Raw genomic sequence first — 24025 nt, 5'->3', positions numbered from 1 at the left:
GTGATCACTGTGATCAGAATAAAATGTAAAGTTGCTGCAGGCTGGTTACAATCTGTTCTCTCTATAGAGAAAACATATACACACACACACACACATACACACACATACTTTAAATAAAATAAAGCGTAAAGGCCCTTACCCACTACCCAATTTTCCCGACAATTTTTCTGGCAACTGGTAATTTTATTGAGCGACAATCGATCATTTCCATGATCTTGCAACGTGGGTAAGGGCCCATGATCATGTGAACGTTTTGCAACCCGTGGCGATATCGGATCTTTAAGGTCCTCAACGAATCCATGCAAATTACCGCAATCGCTTGACCTCCCATTCGGGCCCATCGTGTGACGTTGTGTGTACCTGCTGGCTGGAAGATGGATCGTGGAAAGCTCGTCATCAGGGGGACATCGCTGCATCCATCTTCCTCGGTAGGGTGGTGAGTATTCAGCTTTAAAGAACAAAAGACACCCATGTTAACCTAGAAATAAAAAACACATATATAAGTAGATAAATACTACTTCTACTTACATAACAGATGTATTGTGCGATCCACATATTGATTCCTGTGAATTTTATAAAGGAAAAGCAGAAAATCCTATTCTAGGCAGTGGCCATTTTGCCAAGCTAATGCTGACATCATATCCTCCCTGACTCTTGTCCCCCCCCCCCCCTTCTCTTGCTCATTGTGTATTCATTAGCTCCCCTCCTCCCAGAGTCTTTAGACACTTCCACTGAGGCGTATACTAGGAACTGCACTGTCTTATCCTCCAATCGCTGAGTCACCTCAGCCTTGCTTGTAAACACAAATGATCAGAGGGTGTTTCTGATAAGCAGCTAAGGAGGGAAATAAATGGAAGAGGAGGAATATATTAGAGATAAAAAGAACTCCCAGCATTAAACTCTTTGGCACTGTCTAAAGGATTGCGGAGATGCCGCCGAGTGGTCTGTTGGCGGGGCGGCTGTCTCCGCGTTCAGACCTGCGGTTTCCGTACAGCAGCGTGTGTCTGGTTTTTCTGAGCCTTCTAGTGCACACAGATGGAGAGTTACACGCGCGTGCGCGGGGAGGCAGGACCTTTATGCCAGGAGGAGAGGGATCAGCTGATCAGGCTGGTCAGCTGATCCCAGCGCAGACTGTCATTGGCTGAGTAGCGCTGGGTGGCGCTGAGGAGCGCTGCACTATATATAGATCTCGCTGGTCAGTCTCAGGTTGTCTGCCGTTGCGAATATATACGTGTGAGCACTCAGACCATAGTCAGATCCCACAGTGTGTTAGAACCAGGTGGACCTGGGAATTCACACTTAGCCAGATTACGCTTGTGTTATACTTTAGACCAGTTCCGAGGTGTTGTGACCAAGGATCTCACACCCAAGCTTAGGAATACTGTGTCATTGCTGTGTTATACTTTAGACCAGTTCCGGGGTGTTGTGACAAAGGACCTCAAACCCAAGCTTAGGAATACTGTGTCAGTGCTGTGTTATACTTTAGACCAGTTCCTGGGTGTTGAGACCACGGACCTCACACCCTAGATTAGTATCTTGTTCTATATCTGTTATGACCTTTTGCTCTGTCGACCTCTCTCTTGCCTTCTGATTCGGTACCTCTGCATATCTGTCTACCTGTTACCAAACCCTGCTTGTACCTGGTTACCGAATCAGCCTTCTGTCTCTGTACCTTATCTGCTCGTGTGTTGCCGACTTGGCCTGGGTGACCCTTCTGACTGTCACTCATCCCTTGAGTGTCCAGTCTCTATGTACTATCTGTGGCACTACTCCACCAAGTGTCAGTTAGCTGCAGGGACCCCCTGCTCCTCAGAGAGTCCTCTCTGCAGTACAGCCAAGGGCTCTATTCCTTAGGAGTCCTTTGGCTGCTGTATAGTCTGATTCCCAGTACGCAGGGAATCAATGGCTCCCAGGTTATCTCTATCCCCTCTCCTAGGAGATAGATTCTACACAGTCAAGGGCCACCTGCTCCTCAGGTGGTCCATGCTCATAGTTTCGGCGTCTCCCGCCCCACGGGATATAGCCTACTATCGCACCAAAACACTTACACATTACTAGGTGTCCAGAGGTTAGTCATACTTGTATTATTGGTGATTCTGCAGATCATCAATAATCAGGTATATATCTGTATTGTTGGTGATACTGCAGATCACCAATAATCAGATTCTCTCTGTGTGCTGACACCAATCGTTACAGAACGGCAGACCTGAAAAACAAAATGGACGCACTTCACAGCCATCTTGATGCACTCACCACCTCGGTGGAGAATTTCATCAGATTGCTGGACGGTCATCAGACTTAGATCACTGCCTTGTCTGGGTCCATACAGGTCCTTCAGACGGCTGTGAATTTAGTGCGATCCCCTCCAGTTACAGACTTACGTATGTCTACCCGAAAGGTTTTCTGGTCATCGATCTGACCGAATCCGGATCCGAATCTAAAAAGGTTCTCGAATATCTCGAACCTTTCGAATCCCAAATCTAACGAATCCTGCACATAAGAATTGTGCGAATCGTGGTATAGTTGCCCGCAGTATAGGTACCCAGGCATAGGTAGCGAGGTAAAGGTGCCTTCAGTATAGCTAGCTAGGTATGGGTGCCTTCAATATTAGTAGCTTTCAGTATAGGTAGCAAGGTATAGGGGCCTGCAGTATAGGTAGCGAGGTATATGGGCCTTCAGTATAGGTAGCAGGGTATATGGGCCTTCAGTATAGGTAGCAAGGTATATGGGCCTTCAGTATTGGTAGCAGGGTACATGGGCCTTCAGTATAGGTAGCAGGGTATATGGTCCTTCAGTATAGGTAGCAGGGTATATGGGCCTTCAGTATAGGTAGGTAGCTAGGTATAGGGGCCTTCAGTATAGGTAGTAAGGTACATGTGGCTTCAGTATAGGTAGGTAGGTAAAGGGACCTTCAGTATAGGTAGCAGGGTATAGTGCCTTAAGTATAGGTAGGTATGTAGGTAGGTAGGTATAGGGGCCTTTAGGTAGGTATAGGGGCCTTTAGGTAGGTAGATAAAGGGACCTTCGGTATAGGTAGCAGGGTATAGTGCCTTAAGTATAGGTAGGTAGGTATGTAGGTAGGTATAGGGGCCTTTAGGTAGGTAGGTGGGTAGGTAAAGGGATCTTCAGTATAGGTAGCAGGGTATAGGGCCTTAAGTATAGGTAGGTATGTAGGTAGGTAGGTAGGTAGGTAGGTAGGTAGGTATAGGGGCCTTTAGGTAGGTAGGTACATATAGGGGGCCTTTAGGTAGGTGGGTAGGTAGGTAGAGGGACCTTCAGTATAGGTAGCAGGGTATAGGGCCTTATGTATAGGTAGGTGTATAGGTAGGTATGTAGGTAGGTAGAGGGGCCTTTAGGTAGGTAGTCTATTGCCCCCCAGCAGCATAGGTAGTTTAGTGGCCCCCAGCAGCATAGGTAGTTTAGTGCCCCCAGCAGCATAGGTAGTTTAGTGCCCTCCAGCAGCATAGGTAGTTTAGTGCCCCCCAGCAGCATAGGTAGTTTAGTGCCCCCCAGCAGCATAGGTAGGTAATCTAGTGCCCCCCAGCATAGGTAGATAATCTAGTGCCCCCAGCATAGGTAGGTAATCTAGTGCCCCCCAGCATAGGTAGTTTAGTGGACCCCCCACCTGCATAGGTAGTTTAGTGCCCCCCAGCAGCATAGGTAGTTTAGTGCCCCCCAGCATAGGTAGTTTAGTGCCCCCCAGCATAGGTAGTTTAGTGGTGCATAGGTAGTTCAGTGCCCGAGCCCCCCCCCCGGCAGTCTAGTGCCCCCCAACCAGCGTAGGTACTCTTACTGCCCCCATACTGTACCTGTCTGTTGTTCTCTCTCCCTCAGTCCGTCCGTCTTCAGTCTCAGTCAGGTCTTCTACGCGAGAGTGACGTCCACACCGCCCACACCTCCGGGCCTTCACTGAACTATAGGCGGGGCGGCGTCAACGTCATCATGTGGCGACGGAACGCGAGGTCGGCAGTGGTCGCGATGACGTGGCGGCGCATCACACTGCGATGGAACGCGAGGTCGGCGGAGGTCGCGATGGCGTCACAAGCGGCGCAGGTAATGTATACACAGCGATCGTGGCGGCGAAACGTTGCGGCGGATTCGTTGGATTCGTATGCGCTTAAATGGCATTGGGATTTGAATCCACAAATCTCGAATCTTTCTTAAGATTCGAGGGATTCGTGGATTCGCCAGATTCGAGGTCCCATCCCTACTTTCAGAATTTTAAAAATCGAGTAATGTCGTATTTTGAGTTGAGACCCAACTTATCAGGAACTGAGGCACAGAGAATTACATTCATTAAGACCCTGCTGTCAGGGGATTCTCAAACATGGGCATATACATGGGCTTTGACGTCAGTCGAGGAATTTTTTAAGGCCATGGCCATAATTTATGATGATCCGGACAGGGGCGTAGCAATAGGGGGTGCAGCGGTAGCGACCGCATCGGGGCCCTTGGGCCAGAGGGGCCCCGAAGGGCCCTCCCTCAACTACAGTATTAGCTCTCTATTGGTCCTGTGCTCATAATAATCACTTCTTTAGATACTTTGAATAGTGGTAATCATTAACAAACTGCTCCCCATCCCCTTCTTGCTCCTCTGACACTGTAGATGCCATTGGCAGGTTTTGGTGCACCGTATCAATTGCTATGTATAGAGTGCTTGGGGGGGCCCCATTGTAAAACTTGCATCGGGGCCCACAGCTCCTTAGCTACGCCACTGGATCCGGACATTGCCTCCACTGCTGAGCGGAAGCTTAAAACCTTGCGTCAAGGCAAGGATCCGGTAGAAGTCTACGCAGCTGAGTTCAGGAAGTGGTCTGTGTCAGCTAGGTGGGGGACATTTGCATTGTTAGACTGTTTTTTTTATCTGGGTTGCCAGACGCAGTCTCAGATTTGATGTTGGGACACCCTGAACCAAAATCTATCGATGAGGCAATCGCTTTAGCAGTACGGGTTGATTGGCGTTTACGCTATCAGAAATAGACCCGGGGTAAGAACACTGTGAGATATGTCTCCTACGCCTCTCCTCCACCCGTGTCTCCTCCGCCAGAGCCAATGCAAATTGGACAGTCAAAATTGACACTGGTGGAAAAGAATCGCAGGAAAACAGAACAGCTCTATTTATACTGTGCAGAGGAGGGTGCAGAATGGTCCCAAAGAAGTCAGGAAACGCTGTCGCCTAGGTGTAGTCAGACGTAATACCCTAGGTGCGCAGTCTTTACCTCTAAACAATAGTCGCTTGCTCCTTCCCTGTTCTGTCACATGGGAAGGTCAGACTGTTTCCACTGAAGCTTTCTTAGACTCTGGCTCAGCGGCCAACTTTATGGATTACGAGTTTGCAAAAAAATTGAGGATTCCCATACTTCCATTGGACCAGCAGGTTTTGGTCACTGCAGTAGATGACTCTCCTCTGCAAAGTAGGCATCCCCTGTCTCGGACCCCGGAGTTGGGGTTCAGTGTTGGGTTACTACATAAAGAGAGTCTACAGTTACTGGTCTTGCGTATGGCAACCTCCACCGTTATTCTTGGCATGCCATGGTTACAACTTCACTCACCTCAGATAGACTGGGTTTCAGGTCAGCTAACGAGCTGGTCTACCCATTGTTATCATCACTGTTTAGCGAAAGTAACCATGGGTAACACCAAGATTCAGGTGAAAGGTGTGCCAAGCCAATACGCAGAATTTGCAGACTTTTTTTGTCCCAAATCAGCTGATAAACGTATCCCCCACCGTACCTTCGACTGTCCCATCGATTTAAGATCTGGTTGTATGCCTCCCAGAGGTCACCTCTATAATCTATCTGGGCCTGAGAAACTGGCAATGCAGGAGTATATCAAAGAAAATTTGGCTAAGGGTTTCATCCGCCCCTCCCGTTCACCAGCAGGGGCAGGATTCTTTTTTGTAAAAAAAAAAAAGATGGAGGCCTTCGTCCTTGCATTGATTACCGAGGTTTAAACAAGATTACAGTGAAAAATCGTTATCCTTTGCCCTTGATTGACGATTTGTTCACTCAGGTTACTAACGCCAAGATTTTCTCGAAATTAGATTTAAGAGGTGCATACAACCTAGTTCGTATCAGGGATGGTGACGAATGGAAGACGGCCTTCAACACACCCGACGGGCACTACGAGTACCTGGTGATGCCCTTCGGGTTGTGTAACGCCCCGGCCGTCTTCCAGGAGTTGATTAATGAGGTGTTCAGGGAGGTGTTGGGGAAGTTTGTCCTAGTATATCTGGACGATATTTTGATCTTTTCGTCTAATCTCTCAGAACACCGAAAGCATGTCCAGTTTGTCCTGGGGAAGTTAAGACAGAATCTGCTTTACGCTAAACTTGAGAAATGTCTTTTCGAAGTGACCTCTGTTGCCTTCCTGGGGTACATTATCTCTACGTCTGGCTTCTCTAAGGATCCTGGAAAGGTTTCTGCTGTCTTGGAGTGGCCTCAGCCTGTGGGACTGAAGGCGCTCCAAAGGTTTATGGGCTTTGCCAACTACTACAGGAGGTTTATAAAGGGGTACTCTACAGTGGTCTCGCCCCTCACCAGTCTCACCAAAAAGGGGGATGATACTTACCACTGGTCAGCGGAGGCACATACTGCCTTTTCCACACTGAAAAAAACTTTTCTGTTCTGCACCCATATTAAGACATGTGGATGTCACCTTCCCCTTCATCGTGGAGGTTGATGCTTCAGAGGTGGGGGTGGGGGCTGTATTGTCTCAGCGTTCGGGTTTACAGGGTAAACTCCACCCATGCGCCTACTTCTCTCGTAGGTTTTCACCCGCAGAGAAAAACTACGATATATGCAACCGGGAGCTTTTAGCCATCAAGTTAGCCTTTGAGGAATGGCGACATTGGCTAGAAGGTGCAGAACACACTATCACAGTTTATACAGATCATAAAAATTTGGAGTACATAGAGGGTGCCAAGAGACTTAGCCCCCGTCAGGCCCGGTGGTCTTTGTTCTTCTCGAGATTCTGATTTGTAATTACGTATACCCCTGGTAGTAAAAACGTCAAGGCCGACGCCTTGTCCAGGTGTTTCGAGCCCGAGACGGTAGAGCCCTCAGCCCCTGAGACCATTCTACCTCAGAAGGTGGTTTTGGCAGCCACTGAGACCTGGAAAGATTGGACAGTCACTCTGAGCCCTTACCAACAGGATTTAGTGGGATGTGGGTGTCAAAAACACCCTCTAGTGAAAAGATACAGGAGACAAAAGTGGGAGCCCAATGGTGTAGTATGTCAAAAACAATTGAACGTAATAAAAGTAAGACACTACTCACAAAGGTGGGTTGCAGAGGGGCAACTGACCACAGGAAGCAGGTGGAGACAACAAACCCGACTCCACTCGGGGTGGTCCCTAGGGACCTGGATGCAGTCGCTCTCTTTGGTAAAAGAAAGGGGACAGATATCCGCCGTGGTCGAAGCCACGTGTGGTCTGTACCCACCCCTCAGACGGGTGAGGTAAGGGGGTATGATTGCACAATAAGGGTATAAAAGGCGCCCTGGTGTAATAAAAGCATCTAAAAGCAGTTTAAAAATGGGAAATAAATTTGAGGTAGCTTACCTCAGTGACGAAAAAATCTTTGTATTTTACAAAGGTTTTTATTAGTAGCACAGGCTACTAATAAAAACCTTTGTAAAATACAAAGATTTTTTCGTCACTGAGGTAAGCTACCTCAAATTTATTTCCCATTTTTAAACTGCTTTTAGATGCTTTTATTACACCAGGGCGCCTCTTATACCCTTATTGTGTTACCAACAGGATGTTCCAGAAGGAAAGCCTGACGGGGTTATGTTTGTGCCACTGCCTTTCCGTCTACAACTGTTACAGCTGTTCCATTCTCACAAAAATGCTGGTCACCCTGGGGCCACCAGAACTCAGGATTTACTGGCCAGATGTGCTTGGTGGCCTACATTAGCAATAGACTGTAAGGAGTTTGTAAGAGAGTGTGCAGTGAGTGCTAGGAGTAAACCTTCTCGTCAGGCTCCTGTTGGTACTTTAAAACCTTTACCAGTTCCGAGTGAACCTTGGACCCACTTGTCCATGGATTTTGTGGGAGAACTCCCCAGGTCTTAGGGCAAGATGGTCATTTGGGTGGTAGTAGACAGATTCAGTAAGATGGCTCACTTTGTCCCCTTGAAAGGACTCCCCTCGGCCCAGGAATTGGCTGATCTCTTCATCCAGCACATTTTCCGGCTGCATGGCATTCCGGAAAATGTAGTGTCAGATCGGGGAGTCCAATTTGTATCTATGTTTTGGAGAGCTTTTTGCCATCAGCTGGACATGGATCTTGCATTCTCATCAGGCTACCACCCACAGACCAATGGCCAGACCGAGAGAGTTAACCAGTACCTGGAACAATTTCTTAGATGTTATGTTGCAGATGCGCAATCCGATTGGGTAAAATTTTTGCCGTTTGCAGAATTTGCGCACAACAACCTGAAGAGTTCCTCTTTAGGGTTTTCCCTATTCCGGATAGTTGGGAAGATCACCCAAGTTTGCCCCATTGCCAGTGGCATCTACACCATTCCCGGCCCTGGAGGATTGGCAGAGGGCTTTGAAGGAGATTTGGGGAATGGTTAAGAGAAACTTGGGGAAAGCCTTCCAGACCCAGAAAAAGCAGGCAGACAAGAGGCGGTCCGTAGAGTGGAAATTCTCTCCAGGGGACTTGGTGTGGGTGTCCACTCGGCATTTGGCCTTGAAGCAACTGTCACCCAAACTGGGTCCTAGATTCATAGGACCTTTCCCAGTGACCAAAAAAATTAGTAACGTCACTAGGGATGCTCATTCGGATACCGCAGAAATCAATTTCCAAAATTCCGATTGGAAATTGCATTTCCACATCGAAATGCGGAAATCGGTAATGCAAGTGCGGTAGTCGGATTTCCGCCGGAAATCGCGGAAATTTCCGCCGGAAATCGCGGAAATTCCACCCGACTTTAACATCGATTTTCTCAAAAATTATAAGGTCTTTTTGAAAACTTTTTTTTTGCATCTTGTTCACAAGATTCAGTTTAATAAACCCTGAAAATGTGCTGTTTTTAGAACTTACGGGGGCTTTGCTATTAACCGCTAAATTTGGCGGATTTTTACTGTAATGTAAAATGCAGAAAATCTGCATCTGCCTATTTTCTGCATTTTACATTACAGTAAAAATCTGCCGACTTTAGTGGTTAATAGCAAAGCCCCCGTAAGTCCTAAAAACACCAAACTTCCAGGTTTTATTAAACAGAATCTTCTGAACAAGATGCAAAAAAAGTTTTCAAAACGACCTTATAGTTTTTGAGAAAATCGATGTTAAATTCGGGCGGAATTTCCGCGATTTCCGCGATTTCCGGCGGAAATTCCGCATTGGAATGCGGAAATTGGTACTGGAAAGCGGAATCGGTAATTGGCAATGGTGGAATGCGGATTTACCATCCCTAAATGTCACTTATGCGATTGATCTCCCAGCCAGCATGCGAGGTGTGAGATCATTCCATGTGTCTCTGTTAAAGCCGGCAGTGCACGTGGACCAACCGGAATATGAGATTGAAAAGATTCTGGACTCTCGGTTAGTGCAGAATATTCCGTGCAGTATCTGGTTCACTGGAAGGGATATGGTGTGGAGGAAAGAACTTGGGTGCCAGATTGTCGCATGCATGCGGAAGAATTAAAGAAAGAGTTTCATGACTCACATCCAGGGAAGCCTGGTGGGAAAAGTCCGGAGTCCACTCCTCAGGGGGGGTACTGTAAAGGATTGCGGAGATGCCGCCCCGCAGTCTGGCGGCGGGGCGGCTGTCTCCGCGTTCAGACCGGCGGTTTCCGCACAGCAGCGTGTGTCTGGTTTGTCTGAGCCTTCTAGTGCACACAGATTTACGCGCGCGTGCACGGGGAGGCAGGACCTTTATGCCAGGAGGAGAGGGATCAGCTGATCAGGCTGGTCAGCTGATCCCAACGCAAACTGTCATTGGCTGAGTAGCGCTGGGTGGCGCTGAGGAGCGCTGCACTATATATAGATCTCGCTGGTCAGTCTCAGGTTGTCTGCCGTTGCGAATACATACGTGTGAGCACTCAGACCATAGTCAGATCCCACAGTGTGTTAGAACCAGGTGGACCTGGGAATCACACTTAGCCAGATTACGCTTGTGTTATACTTTAGACCAGTTCCGGGGTGTTGTGACCAAGGATCTCACACCCAAGCTTAGGAATACTGTGTCATTGCTGTGTTATACTTTAGACTAGTTCCAGGGTGTTGTGACCAAGGACCTCACACCCAAGCTTAGGGATACTGTGTCATTGCTGTGTTATACTTTAGACCAGTTCCGGGGTGTTGTGACCAAGGATCTCACACCCAAGCTTAGGAATACTGTGTCATTGCTGTGTTATACTTTAGACCAGATCCAGGGTGTTGTGACCAAGGACCTCACACCCAAGCTTAGGGATACTGTGTCATTGCTGTGTTATACTTTTTTTTTGAAAATCTTTTTATTGTTTTAAATCAAACAACACAAACACCAACAGTTGACAGTAGAAACAGCATTGCAAATAGAGGGAGCATTGCAGTACTATAGCATGAGAGCCTCTATAATATATGAATAGGCAGTGTTAGAGCCATGCCGTGATAAAGCTACCAACGACAGACCAAAGAGCAAATAACATTACAATAGCAACTACATGAGTAAGAGGATGAGTACAAACTCAGAAGGCATATTAACCACAGTTATAGTGAATCTACAATATTCAGGTTTACGTCCAGATTAATAATAGCGGATCTTTCGTTATTAACCCACACATCCCACACCTTGGAGAATTTGGACGTAGAGCCCCTTGCTAACCATGTCAATCTATATAATGGTAATGCAGAGTTTATTAATTGTTTCCAGAGAGATAACGAGGGCTCTAGGGTTTTTTTCCATTCTAAAGCTATGGATTTCCTGGCATAAAAGAATAGTAGTCTTACTAACAATTTTTTATTTTTGCCCAGGGATAACTCATCTACCATTCCCAAAAGGCAGTATCTATATGAAGAGACCACATGCAAGTCCAGTTCTTCTTCCATAAATTTTAGAATTTTGTCCCAAAAGGATCTTATTTTGTCACAGTCCCACGTCATATGTTTAAATGTACCAGGGCTGTGGCCCCACCTCCAGCACATATCAGTAACGTCTCTAGCAAATTTAGAAATTTTAACTGGAGTATAATATATCTGGTGGAACCAGCGTAACTGTATGAGTTTGTCTCTAGAGCTAATAACTGTTTTCATGTAAGTCTCTTCAAAGTCTTGCCAGTCAGGTAACCGAATTTCTTCCCCCCATGTCTCCCAGTTCGACCTGACCCTGGATATTTTCACATTATATCTGTTCTCCATTAAGTTTGAATAAAATTTTGATATACCGGTAAGCCTGGAGGGATCTCTGTTTAAAAGCCACCCTTCAACAATACCTGGAGATAGTGTAATATTCAAATTACCAAATTGAGCTTTAGTTGCGTGACGAAGTTGAAAGTATCTAAATCGGGCATGAGCTGGTAAAGAAAATTCAAGGGCCATTTGAGACCAAGATTTAAATTTATTGTCGTAAAAGAGGTGATTTGCATATTTTACCCCTTTAATTACCCAAAAGCTTACATCTCCTAGTAAAGAAAATTCAGGAAGTTTCGGATTACTCCAGAGGGGGGCGCTAGGTGAACAGTTTACTTTACTTTCCCCAACTAATTTTTGACATTTATTATATATCTTGAGAGAATATTTCAAAATATCGACTCCACTATCGGCAAACGTTTCTCCTCTATATATGATGTTGCATAGGGTTTCATATGAGTGTGCCATGTCTGCCTCTGCATCCATGGAGGCATCATTCCTTATATTATGAAGCCATCGGTATACATATGTAAGTTGAGCTGCGAAGTAATATAATTGGAAGTGGGGTAGGGCCAAGCCTCCTTTAGATACCGGTAACCTAAGAGTGTCCATAGATAGCCTAGGGGGCCGATTAGCCCATAAAAAGCTTTGAACTAGTGTGTTTAACTTAGCAAAATAAGAGTTGGGAATCCATACTGGTGACATAAGTAGCACATATAGCACTTTAGGTGCTATAATCATCTTAATAATATTTGTACGACCCAAAAGGTCTAGGGGCAAAGAAGACCATTTTTTAAGCTTTTCACTAATAGATGCCAAGACGGGAGTTAAATTATTTTGAATAAAATCTTCATTACGTGTAGTAATTACTATGCCCAGATATTTAAAGGATGAGCAGACTTGTAAGGGAAGATTATTCGGTAAAGCTTCCGGGGGAAGAGGGTCAACCGGTAAAAGGACGGACTTGGACCAGTTCACCTTAAGCCCAGATAAGTCCCCAAATAAATTATAAACCCACAACACCCTCTGCAAAGAATGCCCAGGGTTATCTAGATATAGTAGGACGTCGTCCGCTGTGTTATACTTTAGACCAGTTCCGGGGTGTTGTGACCAAGGACCTCACACCCAAGCTTAGGAATACTGTGTCAGTGCTGTGTTATACTTTAGACCAGTTCCTGGGTGTTGAGACCACGGACCTCACACCCTAGATTAGTATCTTGTTCTATATCTGTTATGACCTTTTGCTCTGTCGACCTCTCTCTTGCCTTCTGATACCTCTGCATATCTGCCTACCTGTTGCCAAACCCTGCTTGTACCTGGTTACCGAATCAGCCTTCTGTCTCTGTACCTTATCTGCTCGTGTGTTGCTGACCTGGGCTGGCTTACCCTTCTGACTGTCACTCATCCCTTGAGTGTCCAGTCTCTATGTACTACCTATGGCACTACTCCACCAAGTGTCAGTTAGCTGCAGGGACCCCCTGCTCCTCAGAGAGTCCTTTCTGCAGAACAGCCAAGGGCTCTATTCCTTAGGAGTCTTTTGGCTGCTGTATAGTCTGATTCCCAGTACACAGGGAATCATTGGCTCCCAGGTTATCTCTATCCCCTCTCCTAGGAGATAGATTCTACACAGTCAAGGGCCACCTGCTCCTCAGGTGGTCCATGCTCATAGTTTCGGTGTCTCCTGCCCCACGGGAGATAGCCTACTGTCGCACCAAAACACTTACACATTACTAGGTGTCCAGAGGTTAGTCATACTTGTATTATTGGTGATTCTGCAGATCATCAATAATCAGGTATATATCTGTATTGTTGGTGATACTGCAGATCACCAATAATCAGATTCTCTCTGTGTGCTGACACCAATCGTTACACACTGTTTGGCACTAGGGCCAGTGCTCCTAAAGTATGTGATAACTACAAAAACCATAACAGCAGAAAAAGTTTTGCAAGTTTTGAATGCATGATTAGCATCTTTATTACTTAATACACTCAGACCAGTTGCTGTTGAAATTTGATTTTTATGGTGACAAGACCGCTTTAAAGCTTTAAAGGTGGAGTATAGTGTAGTTTAGTATATAGGTATATAGTTAGAATATAGTGTAGTGTGATAATATCTAGTATTTATAAAGTATATAGTATAGCATACATATATTATATAGGGACATAGTTAGTATATACAGTGTATAGGTAAGGTATGTAGTTAGTACACACTGTAGTATATACTGTTACTATATACTGTACTGTACTGATTATACATAGTATTTAGGTAGTATATAGTGCAGCTTTTATATAATACTAGCTGATGACCCGGAGTTGCTTGGGTATGTATTTAGCTGGTGTCGGCTCCGCCCACTTTTTCTAACCCTAACACACAAACACTCAATGACCAAGTTTGTGAGCTTTGGCATCAATAATTTGTATATTCCCATAGAAATTAAATAAATCACATTGGCGGTTTGTGACTCCACCCCTCTCCAGCATTTCACCCCCAGTCACCCAATGACCAACTTTAGCAGGTTTGAGCGCCGCCAACTTTCCTGAATATTAAACTCAGTCACACAGTGACCATTTGGGCAATGTTTGAGAACCCTGCCATTAACAGTGTAAGAAGGCCTGCAGTTTATATTTTCCCAGTGAAATTTGTTTTTGGCTCAGCCCACTTTTTGTAACCTGGACACAGAGTCACTCAATGACCAAGTTTGTGAGCTTTCAAGTCCTTGCCATCAATAAAAACAAATCTGATTGGCTGTTTGTGGCTTTGCCCCCTTTTTCTGAATTTGTACCCCAGTGACCCAATGACCAACTGTACCAGGTTTGAGGCTTGTTTCATTAACAGTGCAAGAATGGGCAGCAATTTTAATATTCCCCTTGAAAATCAACAGGTGAATATTGATTGGCTTTTTTAGGCTTCACCCACTTTTCTGAATATTAATCCCAGTCACCCAGTAATCAACTGTGCAAAGTTTGAGAACCCTGCCATTAACAGTGAAGAAGGGCTGCAGTTTATATTTTCCCAGGGAAATCTGTTTTTGACTCCATCCAGTTTTTGTAACCTTGACACACAGTCATTCAATGACTGTGAATGGAAGCAGTTTATCTGGCAAAGAAATCTGATTGGCTGTTTGTGGCTCTGCCTCTTTAGTGAATTTGAGCCCCAGTCACTTAATGACCGACTGTAGCAGGTTTGAGGCCTCTGCCATTAACAGTGTAAGAATGGCAGCAGTTTCAATTTTCCCCTTAAAAATCAATAGGTGAATTTTGAATGGCTGTTGTATGCTCCACCCACTTTCCTGAATATTAATACCAGTTATCCAGTGACCAACTGTGTCAAGTTGAAGAATCTTGCCAATAACAGAATGGCTGAAATCAATCTAACAATTCTGATTGTCTGTTTGTGGCTCCACCCTTTGAGTGAATTTGGACCCCAGTCACCCAATGACTAACTGTATCAGGTTGGAGGCCTCTGCCATTAACAGTGTAAGAATGGTAGCAATGTAAATATTCCTCTTGAAAAATCAATTGGTGCATTTTGATTGGCTGTTGTAGGCTCTACCCACTTTATAAATATTAACTAATTAACAGTGGCCAACTGTGTCAAGTTTGGGAACCCTGCCATTAACAGTGTAAGAATGGTTGCAGTTTATATATTTAGTTGTTAGCACCGCCCACTTTTTCTAACCTTGACATACAGTCACTCAATTACCAAAGAGAGAGGCTCCCTATGCCATATAGATTCCTTCATTTGGCATTGTTATTGGCCTGATGAAGCGGGCTCAGACCCGTGAAACGCATTGCCTGTGCTAAATAAAAAATCTTTTGTTACATACAAAGATTTCATCATTGAGGTAAGCTACCTCATATCCTTTTCTGATTTTAAACTGTTTTTGTGATGGATTGCGGAGAAACCGCTGCGCGTTCTGGTAGTGAGGCGGCGGAATCCGTACACAGAGCGACGGTTTCCCCACAGCAACATGCTACTGGTTTGTCTGGACCTAGTGGTGCACACAGATGGAGAGCTATGCGCGCGCCGCAAGACAGGCTCTTTATGCCAATAGGAGAAGGGTCAGCTGATCGAGGCGGTCAGCTGATCCCAGCTCAGCAGGTGATTGGTTGATGGGAGCTGGGCGGCGCTGTGGAGTGCTTTACTATATATATCTCTTGCTGTTCAGTTGCTGGTTGTCTGGCGTTGTGAATACCTATGTGTTAGCACTCAGACCTTAGTCAGATCCTTCAGTGTGGTGGAACCAGGAGGACCTGGGAATCCACACTTAGCCAGTTCACTGTATTATTATCTGTGTTATTCCTTAGACCAGTTCCAGGGTGTAGAGACCACGGACCTCACACCCCAGACTAGGAATATTGTATATTATCTGTGTTATTCTTTAGACCAGTTCCAGGGTGTAGAGACCACGGACCTCACACCCCAGACTAGGAATATTGTATATCATCTGTGTTATTCCTTAGACCAGTTCCAGGGAGTAGAGACCACGGACCTCACACCCAAGACTAGGAATATTGTATATCATCTGTGTTATTCCTTAGACCAGTTCCAGGGTGTAGAGACCACGGACCTCACACCCCAGACTAGGAATATTGTATATCATCTGTGTTATTCCTTAGACCAGTCCCTGGGTGTGAGACCACGGACCTCGCACTGTAGACTAGGCATTATTGGATATCTGTTTATGAATTGTATCTCTCCTGACTTCTCTTCTGTTTTCTGATTTGGTACCTTCGCACATCTGATCTACTGTTGCTGACCCTGCCTGTCCCTGGTTACTGAATCAGTCTTCTGTCTCTGTACTTTATCTGCCTGTGTGTTGCGGACCCGGCCTGCCCGACCCTTCTGGCTGTCACCCACCATTTGGGTGCTCAGTCCTCCTGCAGGGGTCCCCTGCTCCTCAGAGGGGGGCCCTGCTGCAAAACCAGTCGGGGACTCTCCCTCCTGGAGCCCTTGACTGCAGTAGAGTCTTTCTCTACTTATTGGACCACCTGCTACCCCATTGGTTCAATTCCTACTGTTACACCAAACACTTACACGCTTCAGGTGTCTAGAGGTTAGTACTATATCTGTATTATTGGTGATTCTGCAGATCATCCATAATCAGGTATAGATCTGTATTCTTGGTGATACTGCAGATCATCACTAATCAGATTCTCTCTGGTTTCTGACACCTATCGTTACAGAAAGCCAGACCAAAAAACAAAATGGACGCACTTAGCAGTCGTCTTGACACACTCACCACCTCGGTGGAAAATCTCATCAGAGTGATGGACGGTCAGCAGGCCCAGATCTCTGCTTTATCTGGGTCACTACAAGTCCTTCAGACGACTGTAAATTCAGTGCGATCCCCTCCAGTCACAGACTTAAGAATGTCTGTATCCGAGAAATTTTCTGGCCATAGATCTGACTTTCAGAATTTTAAGAATCGTGTAATGTCATATTTTGAACTGAGGCCTAACCTGTCAGGAACAGAGGCACAGAGAATTATCTTTATTTAGACCTTACTCTTAGGGGATGCTCAGACCTGGGCATATAATTTAGCGCCAGGGCATGAAGCACTCAGGTCAGTTGAGGAGTTTTTTAAGTCCATGGCCATAGTTTATAATGATCCAGACATTGCCTCTACCGCTGAACGGAAGTTGAAGACCTTGCGTCAAGGCAAGGATCCAGTGGAGGTTTATGCAGCTGAGTTCAGGAAGTGGTCGGTGTCGGACGGCTACTAGGTGGGGGGCTTTTGCGTTGCTGGATTGTTTTCTATCAGGGTTGTCAGACGCAGTCTCTGAATTGATGTTGGGATACCCTGAACCGAAAACCATTGAGGAAGCAATCTCTTTGGCAGTACGGGTTGATCGTCAGGTACGATATCAAAAACAAACCCGTGGTAAGGACAGGATCAGATATGTCTCCTATGCCACTCCTCCACCTGCCTCACCGCCACCTGAACCAATGCAAATAGGTCAGTCTAAATTGACGCGGTCAGAGAGGAATCGCAGGAAGACAGAACAGCTCTGTTTATACTGTGCAGAGGAGGGTCATAGAGTGCAGAATTGTCCCAGGAAGTCGGGAAACGCTGCCGCCTAGGAGTAGTCAGAGGTAATACCCTAGGTGCGCAGTCTTTACCTCTACATAACAATCGTCTGCTACTTCCCTGTTCTGTCACATGGGAAGATCAGACTGTTTCCACTGAAGCTTTCATTGATTCCGGTTCAGCGGCTAATTTGATAGATTACGAGTTTGCTAAAAAATTGGGAATACCCATGCTCCCCTTGGATCAACCGATCCTGGTCACTGCTGTAGATGACTCTCCTCTGCAGAGTAGACACCCCTTATCCCGCACTCCAAGTTTGCAACTCACTGTGGGGGTATTACATGGGGAGAATCTGAAATTTCTGGTTTTGCATATGGCAACCTCTACCATCATTCTTGGCATGCCCTGGTTACAAATTCACTCGCCTCAGATAGACTGGGTTTCAGGTCAGCTAACGAGCTGGTCATCCCATTGTTATCATCATTGTTTAGCGAAAGTAACCTTGGGTAATACCAACATTCAGGTTGAAGGTGTACCGAGACAATACGCAGAATTTGCTGACGTCTTCTGTCCTAAGTCAGCGGACAAACTTCCCCCCCATCGTGCCTTCGATTGTCCCATCGATCTGAGATCTGGTTGTATGCCGCCCAGAGGTCATCTTTATAACCTGTCTGGGCCGGAGAAACTAGCTATGCAGGAATACATCAGGGAAAACTTGGTGAAAGGGTTCATTCATCCCTCTCGTTCACCAGCAGGGGCAGGTTTCTTTTTTGTAAAGAAAAAAGACGGAGACCTTCGTCCTTGTATTGATTATCGAGGCCTGAATAAGATCACAGTGAAAAACTGCTACCCTTTGCCATTGATTGACGATTTGTTCACGCAGGTGACCAACGCCAAGATTTTTTCCAAGCTAGATCTCAGGGGTGCATACAATCTAGTCCGTATCAGGGATGGTGACGAATGGAAGACGGCCTTCAACACACACGACGGGCATTACGAGTACCTGGTGATGCCCTTCGGGTTGTGCAACGCGCCGGCCGTTTTCCAGGAGTTAATTAATGAGGTGTTCAGGGAAGTGTTGTGGAAGTTTGTTCTGTTCTACATGGACGATATACTAATATTTTCGTCCAATCTATCTGAACATCGCCAGCATGTCAGATGGGTATTAAAGAAGTTAAGACAGAATCAACTTTATGCCAAACTGGAGAAATGCCTCTTTGAGGTAGAGTCAGTAGCCTTCTTGGGGTACATTATCTCCACTTCTGGTCTCTCGATGGACCCAGGGAAAGTTTCTGCTGTCCTGGAGTGGCCTCAGCCTGTGGGGCTGAAGGCACTTCAGAGATTCCTGGGGTTTGCCAATTACTACAGAAGGTTCATTAAGGGGTACTCTACTATCATCTCCCCTCTCACCAGTCTCACCAGAAAAGGGGCTGACACTCATCACTGGTCACCAGAGGCTCATGCGGCCTTTTCAACCTTAAAAAAACTGTTTTGTTCTGCCCCGATACTGAGGCATGTTGATGTCGCCTTTCACTTCATCGTGGAGGTTGATGCCTCGGAGGTGGGGGTGGGAGCTGTGTTGTCTCAAGTCAGGCTTGCAGGGCAAGCTGCACCCATGTGCCTACTTTTCTCGCAGATTTTCACCCGCCGAGAAAAACTATGACATCGGCAACCGGGAGCTTAGCTTTTGAGGAATGGCGACACTGGTTAGAGGGTGCAGAACACATTATCACAGTTTACACAGATCTCAAAAATTTGGAGTATAATGAGGGGGCTAAGAGACTTAGCCCTCGCCAGGCCCGGTGGTCCCTGTTTTTTGCAAGATTTAGATTTGTAATCACGTATACTCCCGGAAGTAAGAATGTCAAGGCCGATGCTCTCTCCAGGTGTTTTGAGCCCGAGTCAGTGCAGCCTGCAGCCCCTGAGACCATCCTACCCCCAAAGGTAGTTTTGGCAGCCACTGAGACATGGAGAGATTGGACAGCCACTTTGAGTCCCTACCAACAGGATGTTCCAGAGGGGACGCCTGAGGGGGTCATGTTTGTGCCACTGCCTTTCCGCTTACAAATCCTACAATTCTTTCATTCTCACAAGAATGCTGGTCAACCTGGAGCCACCAGAACTCAGGATCTATTAGCTAGATGTGCCTGGTGGCCTACTTTGGCTACAGATTGTAAGGAGTTTGTAAGAGAGAGTGCGGTATGTGCGAGGAGTAAGCCCTCTCGTCAGGCCCCCGTTGGCACTTTACAGTCCTTGCCAGTCCCCAATGAACCCTGGACTCATATTTCCATGGATTTTGTGGGTGAACTCCCTCGGTCTGAAGGCAAGTCAGTCATTTGGGTGGTAGTGGACCGTTTCAGTAAGATGGCACACTTTGTCCCTATGAAAGGACTCCCCTCGGCCCAGGAATTGGCTGATCTCTTCATCCAACACATCTTCCGGCTGCATGGCATTCCGGAAAATGTAGTGTCAGATCGGGGAGTCCAATTTGTTTCAAAATTTTGGAGGGCCTTTTGCCATCAATTAGACATGGAACTCGCGTTCTCATCAGGCTATCACCCACAGACCAATGGTCAGACCGAGAGAGTTAACCAATCTCTGGAACAATTTCTCAGGTGTTATGTTGCTGATGCGCAAACCGATTGGGTAAAGTTTTTGCCGTTTGCAGAGTTTGCGCACAACAACCTGAAGAGCTCTTCTTCAGGGTTCTCCCCATTCCAGCTGGTGTCAAGGAGATCACCTAAGTTTGCTCCCTTGCCGGTTGCATCTACTCCGTTTCCAGCTTTGAAAGATTGGCAAAGGGCTCTGAAAGAGATTTGAGGAATGGTTAAGAGGGACCTAGGGAAAGCTTTCCAAACCCAGAAGAAGCAGGCAGATAAACATCGGTCTGTAGAGTGGAGTTTCTATCCAGGAGATTTGGTGTGGGTGTCCACTCGTCACTTGGCCTTAAAGCAATTGTCACCCAAGCTGGGCCCTAAGTTTATAGGACCTTTTCCAGTGGCTAAGAAAATTAATAATGTCACGTATGCTGTTGATCTCCCAGCCAGTATGAAAGGTGTGAGATCGTTCCATGTGTCCCTGTTAAAACCAGCAGTACAGGTGGACTCCTCCCCCCCCCCCCCCCCCCGTGTTGGTGGATGACCAACCAGAGTATGAGATTGAAAAGATTATGGATTCTCGTCTGGTGCAGAATTCTGTGCAGTATCTGGTCCACTGGAAGGGATATGGCATAGAGGAGAGATCTTGGGTGCCAGATTGTCGAATGCATGCGGAAGAATTAACGAAAGAGTTCCATGGCTTACATCCTGGGAAGCCTGGTGGAGAGTGTCCCGAGTCCACTCCTTGGGGGGGGGGCTTTACTGTGACGGATTGCGGAGAAACCGCCGCGCGTTCTGGCAGTGAGGCGGCGGAATCCGCGCACAGAGCAACGGTTTCCCCGCAGCAACATGCTACTGGTTTGTCTGGACCTAGTAGTGCACACAGATGGAGAGCTACGCGCGCGCACTGCAAGACAGGATCTTTATGCCAATAGGAGAAGGGTCAGCTGATCGAGGCGGTGATTGGTTGATGGGAGCTGGGCAGCGCTGTGGAGTGCTTTACTATATATATCTCTTGCTGTTCAGTTGCTGGTTGTCTGGCGTTGTGAATACCTATGTGTTAGCACTCAGACCTTAGTCAGATCCTTTAGTGTGGTGGAACCAGGAGGACCTGGGAATCCACACTTAGCCAGTTCACTGTATTATTATCTGTGTTATTCCTTAGACCAGTTCCAGGGTGTAGAGACCACGGACCTCACACCCCAGACTAGGAATATTGTATATTATCTGCGTTATTCTTTAGACCAGTTCCAGGGTGTAGAGACCACGGACCTCACACCCCAGACTAGGAATATTGTATATCATCTGTGTTATTCCTTAGACCAGTTCCAGGGTGTAGAGACCACGGACCTCACACCCCAGACTAGGAATATTGTATATCATCTGTGTTATTTCTTAGACCAGTTCCAGGGTGTAGAGACCACGGACCACACACCCCAGACTAGGAATATTGTATATCATCTGTGTTATTCCTTAGACCAGTCCAAGGGTGTAGAGACCACGGACCTCACACCCCAGACTAGGAATATTGTATATCATCTGTGTTATTCCTTAGACCAGTCCCTGGGTGTGAGACCACGGACCTCACACTCTAGACTAGGCATTATTGGATATCTGTTTATGAATTGTATCTCTCCTGACTTCTCTTCTGTTTTCTGATTCGGTACCTTCGCACATCTGATCTACTGTTGCCGACCCTACCTGTCCCTGGTTACCGAATCAGTCTCCTGTCTCTGTACTTTATCTGCCTGTGTGTTGCCGACCCGGCCTGCCCGACCCTTCTGGCTGTCACCCACCATTTGGGTGCTCAGTCCTCCTGCAGGGGTCCCCTGCTCCTCAGAGGGGGGCCCTGCTGCAAAACCAGTCGGGGACTCTCCCTCCTGGAGCCCTTGACTGCAGTAGAGTCTTTCTCTACTTATTGGACCACCTGCTACCCCGGTGGTTCAATTCCTACTGTTACACCAAACACTTACACGCTTCAGGTGTCTAGAGGTTAGTACTATATCTGTATTATTGGTGATTCTGCAGATCATCCATAATCGGGTATAGATCTGTATTCTTGGTGATACTGCAGATCAATAATCAGATTCTCTCTGGTTGCTGACACCTATCGTTACAGTTTTTAGATGCTTTTATACAACTAGGGTGCCTCTTCCCCCAATTGTACTCAATTACCAAGTTTATGAGCGTTGGTGTCCTTGGTATCAAAAATTTTTATATTCCTATTAAAATTAATCAAATCTGATTGGCTGTTTGTGGCTCTGCCCCCTTTCTGAATTTGAACCCCAGTCACCCAGTGACCAACTGTACCAGGTTTGAGGCATCTGCTATTAACAGTTTAAGAATGGCAGCAATTTAAATTTTCCCCTTGATCAACAGGTGAATTTTGATTGGCTGCTGTAAGCTCCATTTATTTTCCTGAATATTAATCCCAGTCACCCAGTGACCAATTGTGCAAAGTTTGAGAACCCTGACATTAACAGGGCCTGTACATGCTGCTGTGTTTGCGCTGCGCTTTTAAAATCACATGCATTTTTTTAAAAGCAAGGTCTTTTGAAAAATCATGAAAATCGTGAAGACCTGTACACACTGGTGCGATGCGATTTTTCTATTTTCATGAAGGCTTTGCGATTTAAAAATTGCATGCGATTTTAAAAATGCAGCGCAAGCTCAGCAGTGTGTACAGGCCCTTAGAATGGCTGCAGTTTATATTTGACCAGTGAAATTTGTTTTTGCCTTCGCCCACTTTTTGTAACCTTGACACACAATCACTCAATGACCAAGTTTGTGAGCTTTAAGGTTCCTGGCATCAAAATTGTGTGAATGGAAGCAGTTTATCCAGCAAAGAAATCTGATTGGTTGTTTGTGGCCCCACCGCTTTAGTGAATTTGAACTCCAGTCCCCCAATGACCGACTGCAGCAAAGTTTGAAGCCTCTGCCATAAATAGTGTAAAAATGGCAGCAGTTTAAATATTCTCCTTGAAAATCAATAGGTGAATTTTGATTGGCTGTTTTAGGCTCCACCCACTTTCCTGAATCTTAATCCCAGTCACCCAGTGACCAAGTGTGGCATGTTTGAGAACCCTGTGATTAACAGTCTAAGAATGGTATAAGATACTGAAGGAAAAAACACAAAGACAACGGGAGCCCAAATGGGTGAATTAATGAATATTTGAGAAGGTAATTGACAAATGAATACTCACAAAGGTGGGTTGCAAAAAAGGGGCAACCGACCACTTCAGGCAGGTGGAGTGTATTAAACCTGACTCCCCTCAGGTATACCAGCAGTCCTGGAGGCAGTTGCTCTCTAGAAAAAACTCAACACTCTAACCTATGCGAGGTGACGGAAGTCCACCTCAGGTTTGGTGTATGAGACTCCCCTCACTATAAAGCGAGGAGAGTATAGGCAGCAAGGAGGGTGAAGAGGCACCCAGTAAGTATAAAACACTCTAAAAGCACTAAAATGAAAAAGATGAGGTGGCTTACCTCACAGACGACAATCACTTACGATAGAATAATTTATTAGAGATAATAAGCACAGGCAATGCATTTCATGGGATCTAGCCCACTTCCTCAGGCCAAGTAAAGTACCTATAAGCATCAAAGAGAGGTGCTTAGTGCTTTTACAATATACAAGACATATGGACATAAAAATAATAATAATATAATACAAATATAGTAGCTAATGTGACTATGACTAATAGGATGAATCAATAGATATATGTCATAAAAGATAATCTGCACAAAAATTCAAAAAACACAATCTATATGTGAAAAAATTAATAATTGATGAATGATAAATCAATCAATCAATCAATCAATCAAATAATTCAAGTGCAAGCAGCTGTAGAAGATAAAAAATAAAAAAATAAAAAATGAAAATGGATGCAGAATAAAATGCACTCCAATAAGTGATTGATTGACAACCATATGATATATAATATAATAAAATATATAAAAGACCTATATCTCTAGAAATAATAAATAATGAATACATAAATATAACCTAGTGTATATACAGTATGATTGGAATATCCAATCTGATTGGAAATCAGAT

This window comes from Hyperolius riggenbachi, chromosome 1 (genome assembly GCF_040937935.1).
Source record: "Hyperolius riggenbachi isolate aHypRig1 chromosome 1, aHypRig1.pri, whole genome shotgun sequence".
Classification (NCBI taxonomy): Eukaryota; Metazoa; Chordata; class Amphibia; order Anura; family Hyperoliidae; genus Hyperolius; species Hyperolius riggenbachi.
This window is presented reverse-complemented; position numbering follows the sequence as displayed.